Source organism: Falco peregrinus, chromosome 7 (assembly GCF_023634155.1).
Source record: "Falco peregrinus isolate bFalPer1 chromosome 7, bFalPer1.pri, whole genome shotgun sequence".
Classification (NCBI taxonomy): domain Eukaryota; kingdom Metazoa; phylum Chordata; class Aves; order Falconiformes; family Falconidae; genus Falco; species Falco peregrinus.
Genome location: NC_073727.1, coordinates 58,053,111 through 58,073,068, shown reverse-complemented (window position 1 = coordinate 58,073,068; position 19,958 = coordinate 58,053,111).

Below are 19,958 nucleotides of genomic sequence, written 5' to 3'. Positions count from 1 at the left end.
TTAACAAAGGTAACAAACCATGAAGATCTTTTACTGCCAAGTCTAGTCTGGTAGGACAGGACAACTAGTGTGCTCTGTGTGGAAAACCTAATATAACAAAAAGCATTTGCCACCTATTAAAATAGAAGAAAAATAAACAGCTATACTGTAAGACTTGTTGCTAGGCTCTGAATTAGTAACTTCACAAGGAGTTAGAGCGAGTTTACTTAGGATAACCTACCAGCTTCTGTCATTCCATGAATAAAATTATCTTAATCTGCATATTAATTAATAGATCAGATATGACCCACAAAGTTCCATTTAAAGTTATCTGTAAAGTAATTTTATGATAATGTACTTGCCTGTCAGAAACTGGTTTAGACAGAAAATTGTAGGTGCTGATACAGGTAGTTGATACAAATGGGGGAGGAGCAAAATAAGACATCCTTAGCTGCTTCTCTTTCCTCATTCAGCAGGTTGTAGGAACAGTTGCTGAATTAGTGTGCCATTATGATGTAAATTTGGAAGTCTAACAGGTATAGAAGAAAAAAACATAACGTTAGGCTCAGGAACTGAGGAATGGAACGATGTGGAAGCATGAAGCTGTTGGGATTTCCTGTCATCCTTTGCTCTCCCACCCTTAATCTCCTGAACTGTTCTAATTTTGACATAAGCCTGATTCTAGCATGTTCTTTCCATCAGTCTTAAGGACCGTGACACTGCTCAAATTTTAAAGCAGCAACCTCAGGCACATTTTCCTCGCATCACTCTCTGCATATTATGCTGCTCCTTGGTGCATTCTTCATGCTGCAAATTCATGAGTGCCTATGGTGGAAGTTCCACAGGGGCTGACTGTCTCCTTCAGTGTGAACTGCTCCAAAATCCCCTGTTGACCACCTCAGTCACTAAGGGGCTGGGGTGGGAGTGAGAATCTCAGTCTAAATATTTTTAAGTTCACTCAGAAACCATGTGACATGTTTGTAACCACTCAGTCTCACTCATCAGCAAAAGACCATCTTTTCATTCTGCAGCCCAGCAACAGCTTGACTGCTGACCCATCAATTTTTAATAAATTTCCATTATAATTTTTGTGTACAATATAGCTCTCCATTTTCAGTTTTTTGTTCTATATAATGCTTCAGCTGTGCAGGTGTTGGTAAATTTGCAGTTTCAGAGAAAATACAGGCACATTTCACATTGTAAACGGGTTTCATCTTTCCTGTTTTAAACTCTACTTCAACTGTGTCAGATACCAGGCTGTTGTTTTGAAGATCTGTCTTTAACATGCATATGACTGACTTACTCCATTTCTGTAACAGATGAAGTGCACTTATAAACCTCAATACCTGAGCAACTGTAATGTCTTAGCAATTTCATAATGAAATTCATATGGAATTTAGCAACCCAAGCCAGATTTGTGTCAGAATCTTTAACATGTTCCAGTTGCATGAAATACTAATTAAAGGCACTCATTGTTAACTGATATAAATAGTCCCCACTTAGCCCATTATAGGTATGGGTTGTAAAACAAACAATTATGTGACAGATGATACATGTTAACACAGAGAAATTCTGTAATGACATTTCTGTAACACTGTAACCTCTTCAACCACCATGTGTTCCACATTACAGGCTAAAGGGGGTGCTGATTGCAAAGGTGACGTACTTTCCAGTTTGTGACTTTCTTCTAAGAATAGAAATGCCTTAGAGCACCTCTGAATGATTTACATTACAAATTTAGTTCAGGCAATGAAATCATTAATGCAAGCTTGATTTTAATGGCTGCATGTGTTTGCTATTCCATATGCTTGTGCCAAACAGTTGAATATGCCTACCTACCAAACAGTATCCTACCCAGAAACTGCCTTGGTAATCCAGGCAAACAATTGTTTCCTATTTAACATTTCTTTCATCCAGTACCTGTTTTCCCATTGCTCTGTGCTATGAATTAAATATTTGGACCAAACAGGAAACTGACTTTGGAATGCATATTTTTTCAAAAGTATGTCATCAAACTTCCAAGCTAATCATGGGATAGAAGCAATCTCCTGGCATTTGGATAAAACACACAGATTATTCAATTAGTAAAAAATGGTGTCTGCCTTTCCACTAGCCAACATATTCCTGTAACATTAGAAGCAGGTGGCCTCCTTACTCAAAGCATAAACATGCAGAAGTTGCCTAGTGAGTTTGCCCTGCCAAAAAATATGTATTTTTGAATCTGTGAATGTACAATCCTATGTTTAACCCTTGCAACTATACAGTTTCTAGAGCAACAGAAGAAATTACCAAGGTACATGTTTCTTCAGGGAGGCAACTAATGAAGAAAGGGTGACCAAGATCTGAGTGGTACTATGAGTTATTTCAGCCATGATTTTCAAAAGGGACTGCTAAAGATGTGCACAGGGTAGCTGTGCTTTTTTTATAAACAGCAGGACACTTGTATTCATGTAAATGCTTGTTTAGGACTTGGAAAACTACAATTTTGACATCTACTTTTAACAGATTTTGGCCTTTGTGAGCAAGGCAAAACTAGTTGTTAGCAGATACCTGTCTCCAAAACACTTCCTCAGAGTTGTGTATTTTTCACCAGGACCAAGCCCAACTGAGCTATAAAGTGTACAAGACAAAACTAAAATTTTGCTAGTATTATAGTGATTGATTTGCTGCAGAAAGTGAAGTAAAAGCACAAAAGAATGGATGATGCAAAACGTATATGTTAAGGGAAATATCGTTGTCTTACATCACAGCTAGAAAATGGCCTGCATAGAAACCCTTGAGCTCAGCAGACTTGTCCTTGGAGGCACTTTTTATCTAGGTCTGAATCCAAACTTTTTGGCTTAGAGCTACTTTCTGATAAAAGTGTGGAAAGTCCTTTGTGACACCTCACCCGCACAGCAGGTTGGGGTTTTTCCAAGTGTGCTGAGCTGTCATCTCTGATGGTACAGGCTCCACCCATTCAATTCAAGCAGAGACCAAAAAATAACTTCTGATTTCATGTCCTACAACTCAAAAGTAAGATATATTTAGGCAAAACCTGTGAAAGAACTGAAATATCAGAATGTAGAGTCAATACTTAAAGACATTACTATCCAGAGCTGTCTAAGCACTCTGGAAAGATTGTGAATAACATTAATATCTCCATGGCTAATTGGGGGGGGGGGGGGGGGGGGAAGTAACGCTGTTAATCCTATTTTAACCCCTGCTTAATCTTGCCAACCTCAAGGACACCCACCTGAAATTTTACCTAGCAGTCAGTGGTCATATCCCAGAGTGCACATTTGTTTCTGGAACATTTGAAGCCATTTGGATAGGACATTTGGATGATATTATTGTCCAAAAATGGGGATGTTCTCACTCATTGGACTTTTTCCTAACTTTTTTTTTTGGTTTTTAGAACACAAAAATGATTTACCCTAGAAATGTCAAACTTGATTCAATGCTTGCTTGGCGAAGAGGTATGCCTTTGGAGCCTGTTAGAGGGCTTAGGTGGGTAATTGTAAAGTTATTGTTAGTTTTTTCCACACTCATGGCATACAGTACATGGCCAGCTCATGTTAATAAATACCTGTTGGGTACATGTGTGGTTTATAAGGGCTTGATCCAAAGCCCACAGAAGTCAATGAAAAGACTTCTCTGGCTATAAATGGGCTTGGAGTCAGGCTGTAAATGTAAATGACAGGATGGAAGAGAATCTATCATGGGAACGGTAGAGTAGGAGAATCACATCTTCTGCAACCCTGAGAATCTTCATGGGCAGATGGAGCAGAGAGAACGGGAAGACACCCGTTGTCTGTGGACATCATCTGCTACAGGGGCCAAAGGATAGAAAAGGGAAATGGAGGCTTGAGAAAGGGGAAATCCTGAGATCACAGTGGAGCTAAAGAAGTTTGTTTGAATGACAACAGCTAATGCTGATTAAACATGCATACATTTTGCACCAATGGAAAAGAAGGGAAAAAAGTACATAACCTATATAAAGTCTTACCCTTGTATGATTAATATATAGGTGTTCAATTGCTCTTGAGCAGCATATATGCATTTCCCGTGCTGGACCTATCTCATAGGAGAGTAGATGTTGATGTGGGGACTGTCAGATAACTGCAACACCCAGCTGTGGAAGGAAATGAGCCGCAGCAGCAGGTCACTCTCCAATCCAGCTGCATGCCTAGCCCAGCTTCATCCTGCAATAGAGCACTGGAACCTCTGGGAGCCCCTGTCATCACCTGCCTGAGAACTATTCCCCGGGCCTCCTTCCTTCAGCTCTCTGAGGCATTCCTATGCATCTCATGGGTCCTAGCAGTATGAAGATTTTGGTAGGCAGCTGGAAGGGTCAGGAAGGTTGCATGCCCACTAGTGAGAGCGCACATTTTCTCTGCTTCCAGGAATTAGGCAAATGTCTGCTGAATCAGGCTGTGAAAAATCTCCACAGCAAAGTAACTATCCGTCATATCCCCCCTGTTTTTATGCAAAGCAGGAACACTTTTGCACAGAGCCTATTATAAAGTCTAGCACTTTGTATGTCTGCCAAAAAGTACACATCTCTCTACTCACTGCTTGTCACGTACAAATGGTCTGCAATACCTCTCACTGCATTTGATTTCTTTCTTTCTTTATTCTCTCTCTGTTTTTGAATGCCTCTTTTAAGGCCGCAAGACACAAGGATTTGCCTAAGCAAGTTTTTGTTTTGCTGTGTGAGTGTGAAGTCCAGCAGTAGCTAGTTGGTAGTGTGCCACTCAAAGTTGAAAGTTCAACAGCCACCTGTGTCACATCTCTCCCTTTTTTGGATTGAAAGGGTGTTGTAGGAAAGGTGTGTTTGCTTTTTCTTTTTTGGTAAAATGGAACTAAAAATGGAAGGGAGCGTTGTCTGTGAGAAACTTATTTCCTAGTGTAGTGAAGTAGCCAGCTGGCAGCCAGATGGCATCAAGCCATCAGAAGGTCGAAGGCCATTGGACAACTGTGTGGGATTTGTTTCTCACTTGATGTGTTTGGTTTTAAAACCATTTATTTCTGGAGTAAGTCATAGATATGGAAAGGGTTTTACCTAGGGGACGGTTGTTTCCCCATCCAGTTGAAACCACAAACAGACAGAAAGCTGGTCACTGGCCAAAGTGAAAGGCCAAAGGCAAATTGTCCCATATTTATCCTTTACTGGGTCAAAACTCAAAAGCTGGACACTGATGGCAGTTCATAAATATTTCACAGCTCCAATCAACAAATGAGATAGAAGGACATTGCATGTCAAGAAACTTGTTGACTCTTGCAGAGCAGATAGCCAGCTGGCATGAGCACCATTATTGCCCTGTCTCAGAGCTGGAAGACCAATCAAATAGTGCCAAATTTGTTCCTGATTTAGCTAAAATAACACAGGAATCATGTTTTTTATGTTTTGATCTTGCTGTGGTGTTGCCTGTGATCCTCAATGGCCATGTGATCCTGACCTATTAGTAAGAGGAGACTCTGAACTCTCCAGAGAGAAATTCTGCCTGAAGGTTTACAATTCCTATTTCATTCAAGCTTCCCATTCATCTCATATTTTATCCTCTTTTGTGTTTGCAAGTGCTCTGGGAGTCACCAAGAGATGCTTTTAACATAGTGTACGGGATCTGATCCTGTACTCACAGCTCTGGAGAACTATGGGTCAGGTTCTTTTAAAGTAATGACGGGCAAAAAGCCACTGAGATGAGCAAAACTAAACCCTTGTAAGTAATGTAGGTAAGGATTTCATCCTGAGCAGCAAAGTTTCCATTCTTACACAGGAGCTTATTCAGAAGTAGTCAATGAATGCCTGTGGCACCTCCTCGTACGTATCTGGAAGGGTTAACACTTCAAATTTCTGCCCCTTGTTTGGGATGGGAGATAAACAGCCAAGAAAGAATCAGCTATATGCTTTCCATAGAACATGCCAATAGACAACCTTCTGGCTCCTGGTCCTTGGGATGGCTCACTGCCCAGCATCCCTAGTGATCCAAAAACACAATGTTTTCACAATACCTGAAGCAGTACAGTTAAATTTAGATTCTGATCAGCCTGGCAGGCTGCCCGCATAAAAGTAAAGGGTTATGAGCATGCCAGCTGGTCCCCTGTCACCAGCTTTTGCTTCTGGAAGGCAGATCTCCTTCCAGAGAGAATGAATAGTCTGAGGAGATGGGTTGAGTAAGTCTGTGGGTTTTCAGTTACCCATGGAAAGGAGCATGGCAAAACAGATCTCCTTGGCCCTGCACATGCTTTACAGCCCTGTTCCAGGGCAACTCAGTGACAGAAGGAACTTCCAAAGGCTCTGTGGTGGTCCAGCTTAGTGTAACCTAAGAAGTCATCCTCTTCAGCTCTGCCCCCAGCTCTCTGCCTGGAGGCTTCCTCCCCAGCAGCAGTGGTGGCAACAGAACAGTTAGTGTGTTTGGTTCCCCAGCAACTGCAGTTGACTGTCTGGTATATCAATTTAAGTCACAGTTGAGTTCAGTTTGTGTTAATGAGTATGATGATCTGTGAACTCTGCTAGCAGAGGAACTGGCTGCTCTGCTGCTGGGGAAGGAGCAGCCACTGGCAGGGCTGGGGGTAGGCAGGTAGGAGAGGGAAGGTCTAAATTCACTCCAGCATGACTTGATGGAGGGGACGCAGCTGCCTCAAGCTTCATCAGGATCCTGCTTGATTCTATTTACTGAGGACAAATGGAGAGGAAGCAAAAGAAGGGGAGGTACGGGAGTGGGGATACCTGCTCTTTTTGGACAGAAAAGCTGTATGGAAGTGCAACTGGGAATAAAGTCTTCACTCGAGGGTGAAGTAAAGGAGGGAGGAAGAAGATGTTGAGTAGAAAACTGTAATTCCCTTCTATGCCCTCTTGTTCTCTTGTCTGGTCTCAGCATAGGGTATATTATCACCTTGTTACCTTAAACTTTTAAAAACATTTTTGCCAGAAGCTTTGAAATGAACAAAACACCATGTGTCTTTCAATTCTGACCTGTGATATCCCTGTCTGATCCAGTTTTCTAGTGTCCTTGCTGAAAGTAAAGTAATATCTCCAATTTTTAATACCTTAGTGACCTGGAACATGTGTCTTGATTAAAATTCAGGGCCAAGAAAGAGCAAAGTTATTAGAGAAGACTGTTAATGAGTCTGCTCCATCTGTAATGTCAGATCAGTTTTGAAACTCAAGACTTTAAATAAATACAAAGATTCCAAATACTGAGGCATTAATGCAAACTACAGCAACAAAGTTTCCTCTCATGGGACAATCGGAGCCAGGTCCTTGCCTAAACAAAGGACAAGAACAACTACAGAGCACAACAAAAGTGGGACTCAAGCTCTTAAGGAGCTTAGTCCCTACAAATATGTAGGGCAGGTAAACTGATTAATTCACAGATTGATCTCCCCTCTTCAGAAAAATGTCTACGCTTGAATTTGTGCTCATTATCACGTTTTTCATCGGAGGAAGGTAGTAAGAGCTTCTTCCTGTGACAGATACTATGCGTAACTGTGATAAATCAGTAAGTATAAGGAGTTCTTGAGAACAGGAAGCAGTACTACTGGAGGCTAAAGTGTCTGGTAGAGATTCAAGTGTTACCGCAGGGTTTATATTTATGAGTTGCCACAAATTATTCTGAACAAAAACACAAGAGACAATCCCCTCCCTGCTCCCTGAAACTGTCAGCTCTGGGACTGCACTGAAACATAGATTGGACTGCAATCCAGGAGTAAAAGTTGTGGCTTGGATCTATATATACACCTACCCAGGAGAAGGACCGACCCTTGTGTATCTGAGTGAATGGTGCATGCATTTTACTTGTTTGTGTCTTTCCCACACTCTCTCCTACCTCTGTCAGCTTCCTCACTCTATCCCCTGGCATGAATGCACAGCACACTTTCATGTCACTGAAATCACCAAAAAGCTGGTATTACCTTTTTGGCCAAACATATGCTAAGTCATTTTTATAAATAGGATCATGAACTGCTGTTACATAGACTAGAAACAATAGCTGCAGGCAAAAAGACTACATGCTACCTGAACTTTGGTTACTAATCAGTTAAAAATAGATATTTGCTCCTTCTGCATTTACTTAAGTTTTCTCTCTATTAGCTAATGTGTACTGATGGAATCTCATCAGCTTTTTCATGACCATTTTGAGATGTGTGCTTGCCAGAAGTGTTAAACTACAGTCTTGCTCTCCAAACCGATGTACAGCTGAGCTAGAAATGTCATGTGTTGGCTTTAAAACAAAGCAAAAATGAAAATTGAGTTTTGCTGCTGCATTCATTTCAGACCTTAGGATAACTTCCATAAAGGGTATAGGCCAGATTCTTAGCACATTGAAAACTGCATAGGTCCACTGATTCCCATGAAGCTACATTGATTTACAGCAGCTGAGAATCTGGCCTAAAAAGCTCGGGGCTATATATCTATCTTATGTTATGTTAAAGTCCCTTGACCTCTTACTTGATTGCATTGCTCCAGCGTGTGATGCTAGTGTAGGTAAATTATACCTCTGTTGGCCACTAAGCTTGCTGTTCTAGCAACATTAATAACCTCAAGGCTTCCAATCTTCTTACCAATGCTTACTAGACCCCCCTGTGCAAGCCTCTGGGGCTGCTCTGACAATAATCCCAATATATATTGTTTTGAATAAAAATAAACTTTATTGCAACTTGTGCTGGAGGCAGACCCACAAGCCTAGGCTCTAGAATGCCTAGTAGGCAGCTGTGTAATCATTAGCAATACTACAGGGAGCAGCACTAGGATCGGTTCAGAAGGGTTCTTCATCCAGCTGGGACTATAATTTACAATGACACCATCACTACAATAACAAGGTAGTAGAGGGAAAACACTCTGGAAGGGGTGGCAGTGAAATTCAGCCATCACAAGGTGTGGTCTTTGGGGCAAAACCTTTAATTGGCAGAAAGTTCACTAACTGTTCTGGTAACCTCAGACTTTCACCTTTCATTAAATCTAAATCTGCAATCAAAATGAGCTTGCAAAAGCATCTGCATAGAAAGGCCTAGTAAGGAATATCCGATCTTCCTATGCAGAACCAAAGAGATTCTGGCGGCCTGGGCCCCTTTCTCATTAGGTTCCTCTTGCCCTTCTGCCTCACCATCATACCCATTCCACAACACTGGACTTGCAGCTCTCCTTCTTGCACAACAAAAGAAGCAGTAGCAACCTGTCCAGTTCTGTTTCTGCTTGGCATCCAGCTCACCCCACATGTTCCTTTACCTTATTTTTATATAGTACACCTGATTTAGATCTGTCAAGTTTTATTGTAATCATTAAAGTCAGCTCACACAGGTCTCCACTAGTTACTTTTATCAAAAACTAAGTTATGGGCTAATTTTGCAACCAAAACTATGATGCTGAAGGGGCACAAATCTTAGCTTGAAGTTCATGTGATCACATGGGATTGTAGGCTGTTCCCTGACCGGATAACTATAGCCCTCCAGAGCAGGGTTTTCCCTTTATGTAAACATGCTCCGTTGAGTTCATTGTTCCTCCACAAACACACTTCATTTTGGGAGCCAATTAACTGAAATAAAAAAAAAAATCACATTTGAAAATTGTAAGCCCTTTCACCCGTCTGTCTTCCTAAAAGTCCCTTGAATATCTTTTGTGACATTCAAAAGGAAAGGGTAGAGCATTTCAAGGGCAAGGACTGTGGGGTTTGAATGAAGGGTTGCTGGTGTTTTATCAAATGTTAAGTCAGCACAATTTGCTATTCATGTTGTTAATTTTTTGTTGTTGTTGGGCTTTTTTCTTAAAAAGCATCTGTAAGCTTTTTCTAGAAGTTTGTGGTCCTCTCTGAACTCTCTTGTGACCCCTACAGTGGTCATGATCCATAGTGTGAGAAGCACTGCCAACACCCAGGAAAAGCAAAGGCAGGAGTGGGAACACACACAGATGCAGTCCAGGTTTTAAGACTTCTGTAAGTTGTCTTGAAAACGTCACTGAGCTTTACTGCCACCACATATCCTTACTTAAGTGACTAATCTTAGCTGTTCCTAAGTTGGTTTCATGGACCGACAATACACAATGGTGAATAGCATTGGTTAGCACCTGGAGAATGGGCTTCAGAACATTGCCACCTCTGACAGCAGAAGGCAACATGTTCTGCCTCAGTGGTCAGGTTACTAAGAAAATAGGTCTGGTTAACAGCACTACTGTCTTGTCAGCTCCTTCCCTCAGTTTCACAAGCTCAGTTCAGCACTTCAGCAGGTGGTTACAACAATTTCTGGAGAGGCCTCTGGCTTGCAGGAGGTGAAGAGTATCTGCTCTGATGGTAAAAATGTCAGGTAGAGTACCACTGGAATCCTTATTCAATCATTGAGAACCTCAATGAAAATAGCATGCTTCTCATTTTTCTGTAGTCCAGAAATGTGAACAGGAAAGGGGTCCATACTAAAAAGAAACCCATCACTAGACAACACATGATTTCCAGAAGAACACTAGGCAAAGCTATATCTACATAATTTATTTTAATTCAGTAAATCAAAATTTTTCTCATCTGTTCCATCATTTGCTCATGCTGCTGTATTGAACTCATTTGCTGGTTTCCTTAGTCTATTGAATGAGCTCAGTTATGTCTCAGATCTTGTGCATTTGCCTGGCTTCTGAATTGATCCAGCAAGGCTGGTGGTACTCACCTATCTTGTAAAGCAGAGATGTCTGACTGAATGTCTGCTGGGGTAATGAGGACATGGGGTGCATACTTACAAGTCTGCATGCTGGTCTAGTTTTGCCACTGACTTGTCCCTTGGCTTTGGCAAAGCCACTTGACCACTCCAGGTTCCAGTTTATCGAGCTAAACCCCTGAAATTCTGCTCTTTTTTTCCTTTTTTATTTTTTTAAATCAGATTAAAAACAAACAAACAACCCCCCCCCCCCCCCCCCCCAAAAAAAAAAATATACACAACTGGCCAAAATAAAACCCCAAAACATTTCTAGGTTGACATGAAGCTATGGGCTTGAGTGAAAAGATTTGTGAGAATCTACCGGTGATGGAGAAGCTCAGATTTAATCATGATCATGTCTCCAGCTTTAAAACCAATGAACCATAGATCAGACTTACTTTTAATACTTAATATATTCTTTTTTTTCACTGGAAACAGAATTGTCTAGACCATCCACAGACCATGGTAAAGGGAATTGGCAAACATTGTCTATTACAATGTTTTGTTGCAAATATCAATGTAACTAAATGTCAAAATGTAACTAAATGTCAACTATTAACTTTCACAAGCATTCACAAGTACCAGGGTCGCAATGAAGATGGTCCAAAATTCTTCAAGTATACAAACCCAGAGATTTTAGTGTCAGTTACAAGGTCTTAAATAAACTCTTCAGGAACAGGAAAACAGTTGCCATATAGATCTTCTCATCACACTTTTTTTTGGAAAAGCATCATACTCATAGAGAAGGCATGCAAACCTACAAACAGAATTCATGATGAAACCACTTTCATCAGCCTCGAGGGCATCCATGGGGAAATGCGATGTCCCAGCTTGTCAAAGAAAGTTTTCAGGCAATGTCATAACTAAGAGTTTGAACACACAAGAAGACATGACTTAGCTGACACTATGTTGATCATTACTAACTGAACAGAGGAGATACAAGTAAATCTTAGTTATATCGTTCTGATTACTTCAGCTCTAATTCTGTTTGTGATAAGGATTTAAGAAATGATCCTAAGCTCATTATCATGTTAAAAACAGCACTTTCTAGTCAAGGCAAATCTTGGAGAAATGCTTTGCCAGCTAATGGAAAAGCAGCTTACAGAGCTTGGATTATGAAATCAATGTGTACTTGGCCCTACAGAGTTTCTTCATTTCTAACATAAGTTTTCCATTAGCCCAGATTTTTTCCTAGTTGAGTCTTATTTGATTTTTATGGCCTGGGGTCTACTCACACATAAAATGGTAAATGGTGTAGTCTTGCTTTTGTCTGCTGAAATGTGAGATAAGGTATTGTGTGGTTGTTGGATGTTGAAGTTATTTTGCCACAGTTTATGCCTTGTCATGTAGTTAACAAACTTCACAAACAAGGTGGTTACACCCAGCGAACAGGTACCTGAAATGGATTGGGTTATGCATTCATGTATGTGATAGAGAATATAAGTAAAGTAACACAAACTGAACTGTGTAGCTGTGTGAATGGCAGCCAGATCAAACCTGAAAGTGAGTAACTTTTCAATTCCCCCTGTTGCCCAGGAACAGGCCACTCATCTGTCCTGGTGGATTGGTGTTCAGATGGGTAATGATGGTTAGCTATGGTAACCACTAGTTGCCACAATACTCTGTAAGAAAATCTATTTTGACCAATGTCTGTATCTTGTTTTTTCTTGAAAATGAAAGGACACAATGAAGAACTGATGAGTACCTGTCTGGCTGACTGACTGATTCCAGGGTTAATTAAACTCTATGGTTTGTGAGATGAACTGTTCATGGCAGATACAACTTGCACCGTTGAAACCTTTAGGCAGAACAAACACGATGCGAAATCACATTTGAAATGGTAATCCCATGCCTACATACTCAAGTCTTTAAAGCTCAGTGTTTACATGTATTGTGACACTGTATGGTTTCTCTCTCTGCTTCATCTTATCAATCACCTATTTATCAGGTCTAATCTTGCTTATGTCCTTAACTTTCAAAATGTTTGAATCTAGTAATTTTCCAACATCCCTCCAGTGAGAAAACAATCCTATCTGGAGACTGTTTAGCTCCCTTATGTGGAATCTTGTAGGATCTCCAGAAGCTGCAGCATTGAACAGGAAGGGCTTCCATTTGTTAACTCCTAGCTATAATCTCTTAGCTAAATCCGTTGCTGCCTGGTGCAGACAGATTCTTGCCTGCACAAGTATTCTTCTCATTGCTCAGTCAGCATGAATTCAGGCAGTTTCATTTAAATAGTAGTGGGAAAGAGCAAAAAAGAGCTGTTCACACCAGACTCAGCTGTAAATGACGACTTTTTCTACTGTCTGGCACTTGCCTGTACAAGCATTCATCTTTTATTCCACTGTCTTTGGTCTAACCTTCCACCTTGATGGCAAACATTAATCTTAGGACAACCACATTTCAGCTGAGGCAGATGCTCATTAATGAGCAGGCTGCTGTAAACCACACAGAAAGGAGAAAGGAAGGGGTTCCCACCCCAGCAGGGATCTGGCTCAGCTGGGGAAGGGCAGGTAACCAGGGTCTGACTAACTGCTTGTGCTCCACCCTGATTTGCATCTCTCAGGACCTCAGCTAATTTGTTTAACACTGTAGTCCAGCACTCACTCTGACATGCAATGATCTGAGCTCAAGGCAGCAAAAAAAAGTGATTGCTCTTTCCCAGCTGAAATTAGTCATTTGGAATGGGATTCATCTTAGCCAATGTAAAAGTCTACATCTCAGCTGGCCTCTCTACAGACAATGAATAGATGTTTTAGGTTTATCTTCATCTCAGTGTCACATAGACACCTAAATTAGATCCTATGGATCATACCCTACACCGTAGATATTTGAAGTGAAGGAAGATTAATCCTTGCTGGTGTAAGTACCATTTTCATATTTTGTTGCACCAATAACTTTAGCTATATGATAGCGTTTTATGATACACAGAATAACAATAACTAGGTCTATGTTACAGGTGTAAGACAGGACTTTCATGGAGACATCCTGTGGTTTTGAAGACACTGTTTTCTTATGAACTGAGTAAAGAAAAGAGGGAACTGTGTGTAAGGCACGGGAGGGGTGTCTGAACCCTCTCTGCAAAGTAAGCTATTTATCAGACTAAGAGGAGGAATAATTAAAGCACAGAGTGTAACCTACAGCTCTGCAATTCATCTTGCTTAGATCATGGCATCACTGTACTTGGTTCAGAGGTCTTTGTTGTTGCCAAACTGGGGGCAGCAGATGAGTGACTCCACGGTGAAGACATAACCATAATAAGTGAGATTTTTGCTGCTGTAACCACATCCCCCTCCCCACCCCCACCCCCCTTTTTATTATCATATGTCTTGAATCATTTCCTTGTGGGGAGCTTCAGCTACCAGTGCTAATTGTATTACACATAAGAACTGCCACTGTTGCCAACACAAAGGGGAACACATTCTTGTTTGTTAAAATACAAAGATTACTAGCTATATTTGAGTAGGACTACATTTAAAATTTATCTTGCTCACTATATAACAAAAGTGACCTAGTGCATATGTTTACCTTTAACATAAAGCTAAAACTAACACATTTGGAATCTCAAGCGATAGTTGTAATAATGAGACAAGGCAGAAAAGCAGGGTAAAGTTAACCCTAATACCAGGATTAATAATAAAACACAGTTGTCACGTGCTGTTTACTTGTTTTAACATCTGGAAGGGTTTGGGGGAGTTAGAAGAGAGGCTTGTTTAATGTCTTATTTCCACTTTGCTTCTTCTGCACTCATGTACTTGGTTTACACAGTTCCTTGTTGGCTGAGTTATGTTTCTGAGAAACTTGATTTTCAAGACCATGCGGGGGCTGTGTCTAGCAGGAACTTCTCAAGACATTCTGCATCCTAATTCCCTTGCTCTCCTTCATCACGTGGCAAAGGACAATGTCCAGCAATAGTTAATCCAACATCACAGGTTATGTCTCCATAGCTTGCCTTTTGCCAAAGCAGCCCATTCTTAACACAAGACAAGCCTAAAGAAGGAAACAAATGTGTCCTAGCAAGCAGCGAGATGAATTCCTGACTGCAAAATTGGAAACAAAAAATGAAATATGAAAACAGAAACTTAAAATATATCTGACTCCAAAGTTCCTTTTTAGCTGTTCCAGTATCTTGGCTATGATGAGTGCAAAGGTCTGGCAATGTAATGCCTCTCCATCTCTCTTCCTTTATTTCCCCTTCTTTCTTCAAAGCCTGGCCTCACCTTGGAAAGCTTGCTGAGCTTACATTTTCTTTCTCACTGTAGTCTGAGATATAGTCTGCTCCTTCTCTCTCCCTTAGGCTGGTGCATACTGGCATTCAGTGTAAACGTATGAAGTGGATTTTTCCTCTTCGACCTGGAGCTTTTTCAGGAGAACCTGCCTGTTTTGGTCATAAGACACTGCCTTCATTCTGAATTCGTAGTTCCTTTTTGTGACAACATTTTGGGGTTGTCCTAATATTTTGTAATTCATCTGTTAAATTGAAATTGTTCATTGGACATAGTCTCCATCATTAGACATCTTTATGTCCCTTCTTCATGCCTTCTAGGAAATGTTTTAGCTAAGTCATCCCCCCTTCTGTTGTAAAGGATGGAATGAGATGAAGGAAAGGATTGGGGGGGGTGGGGCGGAAGTAGAGGAGGTGGTGCATTTTTATTTTATTTTCTCCCCATCACTTAAATGTTCTCTTTCACATCAGTGTCCAATCAATCAATTTTAAATAGCTAACACTACCGGGAAGCTGATCATCTGAGTTATCTCATTTGTCCTAGTGTGTTTCTTTATGTGAGTGAAAGTTCACTAATCTAATGGGGTCAGATGAATTTTTTTGTGCTGTAAGAACTCTTCCTGCTAGAGGTCAAGGCTGTGTTTCCTTGCAAAAGCTTTCCCTTTCTTGTCATTTCACAAGCAATACTGTTATAGTATTAATTATAGTGAGAGAATGCAGAGCACAACTTGTTACTCATTCTCTCCCCTGCCAGTTTTACTGGACAAACCTTAAGATGGCTCGTGACTTCTTTATTCCTCAGTTCAACCTAAGAGACATTTAAGCCAATATAGCTAGTTTTCTAAGCCTGCTTATGACCTGCTTCTTCATGATTCCTGCAGCGTTGTCATGTTTAAGCTTGTGATGTGCTTTGAGACTCTGAAGAGTTAAAATTGGACAGACCATTCCTTAAATCATACATATGAATGATACATGCCAGAAAACGTGGTTAATTCCTTCAAACTACTACTAACCATTAGTAAAAGGCATGTTTTGTTTTGCAATTCCTTTACAAATCTAATCATTTGAGAAGAAACCTCCTGGAGAAAAATCACTGTCAGACTGCATATTGTTTTTTCACCATGCATTTTTTTTTAATCTGAGGTATAATTTGTTGCTATTTTGATACTAAAGTCTCTAACATCTCAATCTTCTGAACTGCATTCTGTGAGAAGGAAGATCAGAAACAAATAGAAAGTTAAATGACATACCATTAAATGACTGGAAAAGCCTTTTAGATCTTTTTTTGTTTGTGTTTTTTTTTTTTTTTTTTTAAATGGAGCTCTGAAAACAATAATGAAGAACTAGAGGCTTCCTGAAGGTGTAAAGGAAAGTTAGTGAATTTAGTGTGGGTTGCAGTGCATAGATGGATCACCAGAACTGTTATCACCAGTGATGGTTCAGTTCACTGTCACTGGCAATATTACAGCTAAGACAGCAAAAGATGTGATCCATTGGAAGAAATGAAAATACATTAATGAACTATAACTGACTTGAAATTAGACATAAAATCTGTGTGTGTATGTAAATGGTTTTATTCTTATAATCCTATTTCTCTTGAGCAGGGAATTATTCTCTCTTTAATTGTCTTTATCTGTATTTGTACTGTTTGTTATGCCTGTGACATTGCAAAACTGAAAAAACTTCATTCCAAGTGTCATGCCTCCCTAGCATGACATAAGTTTATTGGTGGGATGGGAAAGCTTGTAGTAGATACACAGCTTTGCTTAGTGGGATGTAGAAGTTTTCAGGCTGCTGAAATGATACATAACACCAGTAGCTACCAGGTCTGTCTAGCTGGAGACGTGCAGTAGAGCTGCAGACAGATCTTTCAGCTAAGTACTTGAGTACAGAAACATCTTGGTGCTCCCACCTCTGCCAGAAGATCTGTACTCCTGCCTGAGGGTGCAGGACCAGGTTCAGGAGACAAAAAACCTCTCGAAAGCAAAAGCTTGTGGAGGGGAAGGGTTCCTTAGGTGAATCTACCTTAAGTAGGTTAGGAGGTTGGTTCGGGTGAGTGCAGGTGGCAGTACGTGGTAGGCAGATGAGGAGATTGGTGTAGGGGTACAGCTGGGTGGCCAGTGTGTTAAAAGCTCTACCATTTCCAGTGGTTGTGTGGAAGAAGCAACTGAGAGAAGAATATGGAAATATGTCTCCTAGTGCCTGTGTGGGTTACAGCTAGAAGCTATTGCTCTCGCTTGTGGTGCTTCTTGTCACCAGTAGTGGTGTTCCTGGAGCACAGGATTCATCTTACCTAATTCTAACATCTTTATGTCAGAATTATGTGAAAACCCATCATTTAATTTTATGGAGGGCTGGGTCCACTGTTTTCTTCAGTTTCTTTCTGGGTGGGGTCACAGCTACAAGTTTTGCTTGTGTTTCGGATCCAAATAAACTCAAAATGAAATACAGTCAAAACCGCCAAATTTTATCTGGCTCCTTGTCAAAATCATGTGAGAATGTAAGGCATAAATCAGCCAAGGTTCACTCAAAACTATGCCTAAGGTTCACTCAGAGAGTCTAATGTTTTTATTAAACATGAAATCACGTGAGTTTTACATAAATTGGAGTAATGTAGAATATGTTCCTCATGGTTCCATAAACCTCATTTTAGCACCTCATTCATCATTTTGTCTGACAATTGGTCTCATTTGTGTTGTCCAGACTGAACCTAAAATTCCACTGAACATGGTGATAATTTGATTAAATCCTAAGAATTAGCTTCAGAGTTGGATCCACTGGGCCAGCTGAACAGAGGAGAATCTGTCTGACTGATTCCAGTTCCCTCTAGAAGCAAAGTACTACATCTCTCTCAGACTGGAATATTTAAGAAAAGCAAAACAAAAAAATCCACATGTCCTTTTTTCTTGCTTCCTCATACGTGTAGATCCTGTAGTTGTTGTAAGAGAGGAGTACCCAGAGGCTATATTTATTTATTTTTATTTATTATAATATTATTTATATTGATTTATCTGTTATCTGTTATGATGTAAGACACTTTTTACTCTATGTAACTATATATATATCTGTCTCAAATAGTAATTTCTCCGTTATACACCTAATTTGATTTTTGAGCATTTAGGCAGTAATATGCATATCTTCTGATAAGTTTCTAGCACACTGCTCCAAAACAGTGTGAAGCGGAAAGGAAGCACTGCCTGACAAGCTCATCATTTATGTTCTTTCTTGAGTCAATAGCAAGGGATAAGTAGAGTTGCCGAGTGCAACCTGTTCCATCCTAAAATACATGTCTCAAAGATGGGGAATTAATTGTCCTGTGTATGTGTGTGCCTCTGTGCATTTCCCTTCCTAGTGACTTCACGGGGAGTCACAATGACCAGCTTACACTACTTAACTTGAGGTGAATGATACTGTATAGATGCTTTAGGTCTAAATACCACCATTTACAGTTTTCCCTATCAGGAGAACTTATAACAGTACCCAAAGCTGTCTTTTAGCTAGTTCTAGAGTTTCAAGGACAATGTTGGTTAAAAGTCTGTTTTAAGACTTGTATTTCTTATGTCCAGCCTATTTATATGTTTTCAGAAATCCACACTGGAATAAAAAAAAAAAGAGAGAGAAAATACTTACGGTTTTGATTATCTAGTATTGGGGGTGAAATAGTTATTTACTGTTGTAAATTTTCTGTAATAAGTAGCTCAAATGCAGAAACACTGGAGTCACTGAGAACATTTAATATGATGACTGATTATTTAAAATATGCTGTGAAACACTTTGGGTTTAGAAACACTTATGCCCTGAAGACTATCATGAAGAATGGTTGCATTCCACAGCAAGAACAGTGTTTGGAAAGTTTAGCTCGCTCCAGCCTGCTCACAATGGTGATAAATTGCATGTACCGTACATGGTATGCATAGTTTTTATGCAGGTATTTTTGTTTTGTTTTGTTTTTTTTACATCAAAAAAACCTCTTGCCCACTTTATTCCCTGCTAAGAATATGTAGATCCATTCCTTTGCTATTTCAGTCCCTAAAGTACAAGTGGTACAACTGCTACATTACCTTTGCAATAAGGATGAAAATCCTGCAGATTTTCTGATATATTCTGTCCCTAAGTACCTTGCTCTGGAATGAAACAAGGAAAACTCCAGAATTACTTTGGCTGCAATGTTCATAGCGTTAACCCAGCTAGCTCCGTGCTGCCCTTTGCCTCTTCCACTGAGTGGAAAGAAGGAAGAAAACCAGGGTGACTGTGTACTCTTGGTAGGTCAGGTTGGAGCATCCAAACTCTTGCGTTTACCAGGAAGTAGAACAAGGTGCAATTTCTTGCTGACCCCTTTTTCAGCAAAAACTGGTTGCATTATTATTAGTTCTAAAGTAAAAACTTCTGCCATATTGACCTTGACTGGAGCAGCTTCAGGGGTTACAGACACAAGTGAAAGACCATGTACTCCTCTCCCACCTTTCCCTCCTCCAACAATTCCTTTATTCAGAGGGAAGCAATGAAAGAGAAGAGCATGGCTGGGTCACCTATGCCACCCCATCTTCATCCTAAAGCCTGAACCTTTATTTGCTTATCTGTTTAGACATTGTTTTCCCTACTTATCAGTGCAGGGTTTTCAGGGAATCATTTATCCATAGTGACTCAGTTCTTAGGTTACCTCTAAAGCAGTACACAGACCAGGGCCACAGTGTGAACCCAGGTATGGCAGGGTTGAACCTTGACACATTTTTTCATGCAGACTGGCTGACACTAACCTACACTCTAGCTGTGGCATGGTCAGGAGATAAAGTGGGCTGGGTATTTATCTCAATATGATGGTTTGGAGGCAAAGGGGTAAAGAGACTTTAACTACATAAACGTAATATATGCACAGGAGGTGACAATGGATTCGGGCCATTTTATTTACTAACATGGATATAGTTGAAGTGTTTTATACAAAACATGCATTTATCTTGCATAACAGTGAAAGAATCTGTAAGGGTACAAACAGATACAAGGTTTTTATAGATGCGCACAACCTAACTTCTCAGAAACTAAAATGTTTCATTACAAATTTACCGGCATGAACAAAAAGAGGTTTCCACAGAAATATGTC